Below are 6351 nucleotides of genomic sequence, written 5' to 3'. Positions count from 1 at the left end.
GTCATCTTCCAAAGGTGTGTCACTTTGAGCTCAGACTTTCTTCTCCTACCCATTGCCTTCTACTGTCAAAGCCCTCCATGATTTGGTCTAAATCCATCACTCTAGCCTTATCTCCCACTAAATTCTTGCACCCTGGCGTGTGACAAGTCCAAACAGGTCCTATGCTCAGTTGCTTTTTTTAAACTATTTCCTCTGTCACTCACCCTTCCTTCCAGATCAGCTTTTGTAAGTTTACCTGGTCTTCAAAGCCTAATTCACATCATTCTCCTCCAAAATGCTCTTTCCCCACCACCAAAGTCAAAACAACAGCCTCCCCGCATTATTAAGTACTTGGTTGATATCTGGAACACAGAATTTAGCACAATTAGTTTGGCATCCAATTATTTCTCTTCTCCATTAGACCATACACTTAGAAGAGAGGGACAGGGCTTCCCTAGTGGCACAGTGGTTGAGAGTCCGCCTGCCGACGCAGGGGACACGGGTTCGTTCCCCGAAGAATCCCACATGCCGCGGCGCAGCTAGGCCCGTGAGCCATGGTCGCTGAGCCTGTGCTCCGCAACGGGAGAGGCCACAACAGTGAGAGAGGCCCGCGTACCGCAAAAAAAAAAAAAAAAAAAAAAAAAAAAAAAAAAAAAAAAGAAGAGAGGGACAGACTAAATTCATTTTTGTATCCAACCTAATGAATATAAAGTGCTCCCATAGTGAGTGCTTTATTGTTTATTAAATTCTTGAATTCTATAGAAAGAGTTGCCTTAAGTAAATTTATAGAATGAAGAATAAAATTTAGCTTATTTGGGGGAGCAAGAGTTTTATGATTTTTTCCTCAATGATTTGGTCTTTATTGTAATATAAATTTTCCATTCATAATAGAACTTCCATAGGTGGAAATATTCAATGGATAAAAATTCATGATTTTTATAATATCAAAACAAGTCATTGACTAGTGTAACAAATAATAACATGTTAAAAGGACAGCACAGTGTAGGTGAAAGAATATATATGCAAATATCAGGGGAGTTTCTGATTATAATGAAGAGAGATAATGCATGTAAAATGCTTACTCACTCTCTGGTATAGACTAAGCCCTCAAAAAATGTTACCTAATACTATTAAACAGCAAGTAAAGTGGCTGGAAAAAAATAATTTCCTTTTCCCCATGTATTCTACATAGTTTTGTGTGATAGCTGATAGTAACTTTGAATTGCATTTGGTTTTAAGTCAGTCAGATATGTCTTTTTATGATAATTTCAAGAGCAAGTAACAAAGAATAAGGCGTGTGAGGAGATAGCATGATGTAATTAACCACGTGCACTATTGAGGAGGACTTGGCTTCCCTCTGTACCACTTGATATTCAGTGAAATAAATAATGGTGATAATTGTCACATTCCTAACAAAGACATCTGCTAAGCCAGGCTACTCAAGCAAAGCTGTTTGCTACTGACAGCTTGCTTCAAATATGAATGTTGCCATTAAGAAAAAATAGAGTTTTTGTATTTATCACTTTGCCTAATATGTTGTGTTGGTGATGCTTCATCTGGGAACCAAAAGAAATATAGATGATAATTAAATTCAACATTCAAAATTCTGTATTTGCTTATGGGACTATTAGAAGCTCTTTAATTTTTGTTGTTGTTTTAACATATATGCAATATATCTACATGATAAAAATAAAAAATCCAACGGTTAAGAGTGGTACCAACTGAAGGGTAAAAGTCTCCATTCTCGCTACCCTCCCTCCCTCCTCTCTAGAGATTACGTTTTAAATCACACACTATGTAAAAACTGCACTAAATAATAATAAAGATCAACCAATTCTGCTTTATTTTAATATGACCTTGAATTTCAGAAAATCTCAATGTTGCATGATACCCAAAGACAAATCTTTCCATCTTTTGATTTTTCTCCATTTGTCAATTAATATTATCATAATAAAAATCTCCACTGCAAAATGATATTTCAAGGGACCCAAAAGAATGAAAGCTTTACTCTTTATTCCCTCATCTGATGACTGATCACTAAGAAGTATCTGAAGCAGTATCACCCTTAGACCAGGATGAGAAATGTCCCTGACCCTGGTCCCCAAACTTCTGAGGACCCTACCCTTGCCTTCCTTTGAAACCTTATCCCTGGCCATGGAGTGAGATGTCTGTGTTGCTAAGGGGAGTTGCCTACTCAGAGCCTGTGTGTCCTCTATCAGACCACATGTGGGGTAACCTGGACAGAGGAATTCCAAGGTTACCTGGTCCAAGCAACTTCCATGGCTTCTTTTCCACCTTTATCCTCCCAAGGATGGATAAGTCACAGGCCAGAGGCTAGGGTTCAGCTCTCCTCCTCCTTCCTGTTATTATCTGCTATGGAACTCTGAAGAGTCTGAGAAATCTAAATTCAAACCTAATCTTTTAGGTTGTTATGAAGATGTCAAGATAGGAGTGTTTAAATATCTATTTAACAATTTGCTAGCTTGATTTATCACTTTAAAGTATTTAGATAGAGTGGCTGTTGACCCCAATGTGTACTTTTGACCTTGACCACCTCAAATGTTAGGAGGCGGGCCTCATTTGAAGATAATGTCATTGTGAAGCTCATATAATTAAATGCCTTTCCATTTGAATTGTTTCTAAAAGTTCTTTGAAATAAAGGTAAAATGAATCTTACTCTTCCAATCACTAGCGTTTTTTTTTCTAAATGAGAAACTTCCAATTTCAAATTATTCTGTCCCTCTATCTACCGTTAAAATACTCAGTGAAGGAATATCTTCCTAGAGGTAGAACAGAACTTGATTCTGTTAATATTTTTAAAAAATAACAAACTTTCATTATCTTGCTCTTCATTTCAAAGTTTTTCATGAATCTGCCATTCTTCCCTCTCTCCTCCTTTTTTTTCCTACCCGTGAATTGTCTTTCTTTCAATCAATGATAAGAGTTTTTCAAAACAGAAAATTTTATTTGAGCCTACCCTCACTTTACAGAAAAAGAAATTGAGGATTTTATGGAGGGGTAACATGATTTTTTAGTTAAAGTGGTTTACGTGTTTTGGTTTGTATAAGTTTGGCAGGCTCAAATCAGTTTGATTTTTATTTTATACTTATTTTTAAAATGATTTTATAGAGATGCAGAGGGTAGAAAGATTCATCACTTGGGGAAGGGAATTCTCAGCAATAATCACGTTTTACCCAGGAGTCCATCTCACCGCTCATTCACAGAGGGTCCTACAGGCAGGAGTTAACTTAATTAGTTAACTAGGTATTCCATTCACATAGTTAGCGTGTGTGTGTGTGTGTGTGTGTGTGTGTGTGTGTGTGTGTATTCTTCTTCCCACCCTGTTCTCCATCCACCCTGTTTTTCCTACTCTAGCCCTGACAGGCGACCACTGTTATTAGGTATTATGTGTGCACACATGGTTTCTTTAGACAAATACAGGTGCTTATACAACTGCTCTTTTCACTTTACAACCTTGCAGATCTTTCCTTATCAGTTCAGAAAGAGCTTCCTTTTTCTTTCTTGAATGTTTCATAGAATTATCCCATCACATGGCTATCTCATAATTTATTTTTGTTAATAACTTTCATTTCTTAAGAACAGTTTTATATTTACAAAAATATTGTGAATATAATACAGAGAATTCCCATCTATTTGTTTTCCCCTATTATTAACATTTTATTTTAGCATGGTACACTTGTTACAATTATTGAGTTAGTATTGATACATTAATATTAACTAAAGTCTATACTTTGCTCAGATTTCCTTAGTTTTACCATTTTCTGTTCCAGGAAATCATATTACATTTACTCATCATGTCTCATTAGGTTCCTCTTGGTCGTGAGAGTTTCTTAGACTTTCCTTGGTTTTGTTGACCTTGACAGCTTTGAGGAATACCAGTCAGGTATTTTGTAAAATGTCCCTCAATTGAGATCTATATAATTTGTTTTTGTACAAGCATCTTCTGATGAATGCTTGATTTTTCCCCCAGTTGTCTGCTATTACTAACAATGCTGAAATGAGTAACAGTGCACATCAGCTACTTTACACATTGCTGGTATAAAGCAGAATAGGCATTGGGAAGCTAAAAATAAATGCATTTGTAATTTTGCACTATTGCCAAATTACCTTCCATAGGGGCTATGTCACTTTATACTATATGTATAAGAGTACCTGTTTTCTGACAGCTATGCCAACAGAGCGTGTCGTAAAATGTTTGGGTTTTTGCCTGTCTGATAGGAGAAAATTGGTATCTGAGTGTGGTTTTAAAGTTCTAGTAATGTTTATAATGAATGAAGAATTATATATATATTATGGCTTATTATAATAGATTCTTTTCTTCCATTATATATATATTTTAAATATTTTATTTATTTATTTGGTTGCTCTGGGTCTTAGTTGCAGCAGGCAGGCTCTTTAGTTGTGGCACACAAACTCTTAGCTGCAGCATGCATGTGGGATCTAGTTCTCTGACCAGGGATCGAACCCTGGGTCCCCTGCACTGGGAGTGTGGAGTCTTATACACTGCACCACCAGGGAAGTCCCTCCATTATATTTCTTACGTGTTTTTTGTGTGTATGAAAGCTACTGATTTCTGTATAATAATTTCATAAGGTAGAGGTAATTTTAGCTCAGTATCTCAGGGATGCTTGCCATGTGCCCCCATGTTAGGTCTTGTACTCATATGTTGAATCTTGTTCTCAAATGCAATAGTTGTTAACAAGTTGATTTCTATCTAGACATAATTATATACTCAAAAGAAACTGCTATTAACCATCTCAAGAGATGTCCAAGGAAGGTTACATTTCTGGCTTCTAGTAAGAATATTGTTCTGAGACTTCCCTGGTGGTCCAGTGGGTAGGACTCTGCGCTCCCAATGCAGGGGGCCCAGGTTCGAGCCCTGGTCGGGGAACTAGATCCCACATGCATGCCGCAACTAAGAAGTCCACATACTGCAACTAAAGGTCCCACATGCCACACTAAAATGATCCCGCATGCTGCAATGAAGACACGGTACAGCCAAAAATAAATTAATAAATATATTTTTTTAAGTTAGTTTTCCTTAAAAAAAAAAAGAATATTGCTCTGTAGTGTGTTTCCTTTGCCATCCTGTACCATGTTAACCTAATGTCAGCTAGGACAGGCCCTCATCCTTTCTGTGGAGAGCAGAGATCATCACCCAGGTACAGAGAAGTGACCTTAGCACTGACCTCACTTTATAAGCAAGCCACAAAAATATGGCAATAATGTCTACAATGGAGGCATCCATCCATGTTTTAGCAAATATTCTGCAAAGGAAGAGTGATATATTATAATTGCTCGAGGAAGCAAATTAATTCTGAGAGCTTCTGAAGGAAAGGATTGCTATTTACTTTTCATCTTTATGGAGAACGCTCATGTGTGTTTGGGAAGATTTTATAAAGGATCTGAATAATAATAAGCTTTTCAGACACAGGTGAGGACAAAATCATGGCTTCAAGGATGGCAGAAAATCACACTGTTCTTTTCTCCCCCTCTAATTTCTGTAATTTTCTTAATTTAATAATTCAACAGTTTGTTGTGGGCCTACCATCTTGTTAGATACTGGTAAGCGCCCTGGAGATATAAATATGCTATTACACACTCCCTGATGCCCTACATAATTATAATTTAAGTGAAGGACACAGAATTGGAGAAAAATAATGATGAATTTATATTTTAAGTGCTATTAAAGAGGTATGCACTAAGGAGTGTTACAAGAAGTAAAAATAATTCTATAGGGGATAGAGATAGAAATGAGAGGTAATCAAGAGGAGGTAGGAGATTACAGAAAAGAAGAGATGACATTTAAGGCATGAGGATGATCAAGACAGACTGAGCTGTCTAATCTCACATAAGCCCTCACTCGATTGGTCCCTTTAGAATAGAGCCACCTTCCACAAAGAATGGTCCCTTACCTTGGGCATTTGTGTGCTGATTTTAGGTGACAAACTGATACAACTTTAAATAAAATCTATTTACTCAGAAAATTATTCTCTTTGTCATTCTAATTGAAAACTTCTGATTAAATCAAGGAGAAAGGAGAAAGTCTGTTTGTAACTGGTATCCTTTTTTTATATCTTCTAACACTTGCATTACTTTTTCTTTTCCTTGCATTACTTTTATTTTTAAAATTATTTTTTATTTATTTATTTATTTTTGGCTGCGTTGGGTCTTCGTTGCTGTGCGCGGGCTTTCTCTAGTTGTGGCGACCGGGGACTACTCTTCGTTGAGGTGCATAGGCTTCTCAACGTGGTGGCTTCTTTTTGTTGCAGAGCTCAGGCTCTAGGCGCGCGGGCTCAGTAGTTGTGCCTCGCGGGTGCTAGAGCGCAGGCTCAGTAGTTGTGGCACACA

The 6351-nt window shown here is 37.1% G+C and overlaps 1 non-coding gene across 1 annotated transcript; it reads left to right on the top strand.

Moving 5' to 3' along the window:
* The first annotated feature begins 4818 nt into the window (after positions 1–4818).
* TRNAG-CCC (transfer RNA glycine (anticodon CCC)) lies at positions 4819–4891 on the top strand. The gene has a single exon. It is a non-coding gene; the product is annotated as a tRNA-Gly (tRNA).
* The last annotated feature ends 1460 nt before the right edge of the window (positions 4892–6351 follow it).

The sequence above is a fragment of the Phocoena phocoena genome, chromosome 9 (genome assembly GCF_963924675.1).
Source record: "Phocoena phocoena chromosome 9, mPhoPho1.1, whole genome shotgun sequence".
Taxonomy (NCBI): domain Eukaryota; kingdom Metazoa; phylum Chordata; class Mammalia; order Artiodactyla; family Phocoenidae; genus Phocoena; species Phocoena phocoena.
This window is presented reverse-complemented; position numbering and strand designations above follow the sequence as displayed.